At 36.9% G+C, this 2,500-nt stretch overlaps 1 protein-coding gene across 1 annotated transcript in view; it reads left to right on the top strand.

Moving 5' to 3' along the window:
- Positions 1 to 2,500, top strand: part of LOC117743107 (homeobox protein CHOX-CAD-like) — a 9,762-nt gene that overhangs the window by 554 nt on the left and 6,708 nt on the right.

The raw sequence follows: 2,500 nt of genomic DNA, 5'->3' as shown, positions 1-2,500 counted from the left end.
ATTAATAGTGTTAAATACTTCTGACATGCGATGCTATGTTATTATGTTTTAAACCTTTTAATCAGCATGTATCCCTTTTCATAATAACAACAACAATAATAATAATGAATAATAGCTGTTTTGTTTGTTGTATCATATTTAAATTCGGTTTTATTATTCTCCCTTTATTTAATTATTTAAAACAACTTTTGGAAAGAGTGAACGTTTCCGATATCAGCAGTCAATCAGGTGTATTAATGATTAAACATGCGAGTTAATGTTTCATTCTTATAATTATAATAACTATTATTATTATTATTATTATTATTATTATTATTATTATCAGGGGAAACAGACAAACTCTGTCGCGCGAGTTGAAAGTTGAGCAACAGAATAAATACAAATGCTTCACGGGAGCAGTTTTTATAAATCTGATATTTAAAGGGAAGAAATGGTGTAAATAATAAACATGTAGCCCTTTTGTATATTAAAAACAATAATAATAATAACAATAATAGCAGTTCTTTTGTGATATCGTATTTAAATTCGTTTTTATTTGCCTTCCTTTATTTACTTATATTTTAATTATTATTTCTCTGAATATTTAAAGTGTTTCTTTTTATTTTTTTGGGGACGTATGAATCTCTCTTTAAAGGCAAACCTGCGTCAAACCAGCGCAGCAGTGAGCTCATGATCGATCATCTTCAGATAATAATAATAATAATACTAATAATAATACTAAAAACCGATCACGTGTCGCAGTCCTCGTTCCCACCGGGGATCGAACGTGTGAAGCCGGGTTGGAGGCTCGGTGTGATGCTAATGGTCCGGACCCTTTGTCCTCCTCTTGTCTGGGGCGGAGAACACAAGAGCTCACGAGACAGTCGGCACTTTGAAGTGTGACCCCCCATTGCGTGCGTGTGCGTGTGCGTGTGCGTGTGCGTGTGTAGATCCCACCAGGTGCAGCCAGCACCCGATCACAGATCGATGGATCAATACTCAATGAAAGAACATTGACTCATATTTTCATGCAGTTTAAAACAGCGAAACGGATCATTTATTTATTACTATTATTATTATTATTATTATTATTATTATTATTATTCTTAATAATAATAATAATAATAATAATTTATTTTGAGTTAAACAAATGAACATTTGAGTTGTTATTTAAATAATTAAATAAGGTTTGTTTGTTTTAACGTAATCATGAATGAGAAAGTTTAAAGATAGAAAAATGACAAAATCAACGTTGAATTATATGTTACCTTAAGTTAGAAGTTACTTTTGTCATTTTAACAACAATTATTAAACCTGACTAAGTATTTTATGATCTTTATTAACCTGACTAAGTATGTCATGATCTTTATTAAACTTAACTAAGTATTTCATCATCTTTATTAAACTTAACTAAGTATTTCATCATCTTTATTAAACTTAACTAAGTATTTAAGTTTGATTTATGTTTGACTCTAAATAACCATAATTTACTAAATGAACATCACGCTGTATTGAAGAAGACTTGAAACTAGAGATTGAGACCAAAAACTAATGTTTACAATGTTTACTGAGGGAATAAATCAAGAGAAGTAGAGTCATTTATATAGACTTCTATACAACCAGAGGAGTCGCCCCCTGGTGGTCAGGAGAGAGAATGCAGCTTTAACACATGAAGCATAGACTTCTATACAACCAGAGGAGTCGCCCCCTGGTGGTCAGGAGAGAGAATGCAGCTTTAAGACATGAAGCATAGACTTCTATACAACCAGAGGAGTCGCCCCCTGGTGGTCAGGAGAGAGAATGCAGCTTTAACACATGAAGCATAGACTTCTATACAACCAGAGGAGTCACCCCCTGGTGGTCAGGAGAGAGAATGCAGCTTTAACACATGAAGCATAGACTTCTATACAACCAGAGGAGTCGCCCCCTGGTGGTCAGTAGAGAGAATGCAGCTTTAACACATGAAGCACAGACTTCTATACAACCAGAAGAGTCGCCCCCTGGTGGTCAGGAGAGAGAATGCAGCTTTAAGACATGAAGCATAGACTTCTATACAACCAGAAGAGTCGCCCCCTGGTGGTCAGGAGAGAGAATGCAGCTTTAACACATGAAGCATAGACTTCTATACAACCAGAGGAGTCGCCCCCTGGTGGTCAGGAGAGAGAATGCAGCTTTAAGACATGAAGCATAGACTTCTATACAACCAGAGGAGTCGCCCCCTGGTGGTCAGGAGAGAGAATGCAGCTTTAACACATGAAGCATAGACTTCTATACAACCAGAGGAGTCACCCCCTGGTGGTCAGGAGAGAGAATGCAGCTTTAACACATGAAGCATAGACTTCTATACAACCAGAGGAGTCGCCCCCTGGTGGTCAGTAGAGAGAATGCAGCTTTAACACATGAAGCACAGACTTCTATACAACCAGAGGAGTCGCCCCCTGGTGGTCAGGAGAGAGAATGCAGCTTTAAGACATGAAGCATAGACTTCTATACAACCAGAAGAGTCGCCCCCTGGTGGTCA

This window comes from Cyclopterus lumpus, chromosome 14 (genome assembly GCF_009769545.1).
Source record: "Cyclopterus lumpus isolate fCycLum1 chromosome 14, fCycLum1.pri, whole genome shotgun sequence".
NCBI lineage: Eukaryota > Metazoa > Chordata > Actinopteri > Perciformes > Cyclopteridae > Cyclopterus > Cyclopterus lumpus.
This window is presented reverse-complemented; position numbering and strand designations above follow the sequence as displayed.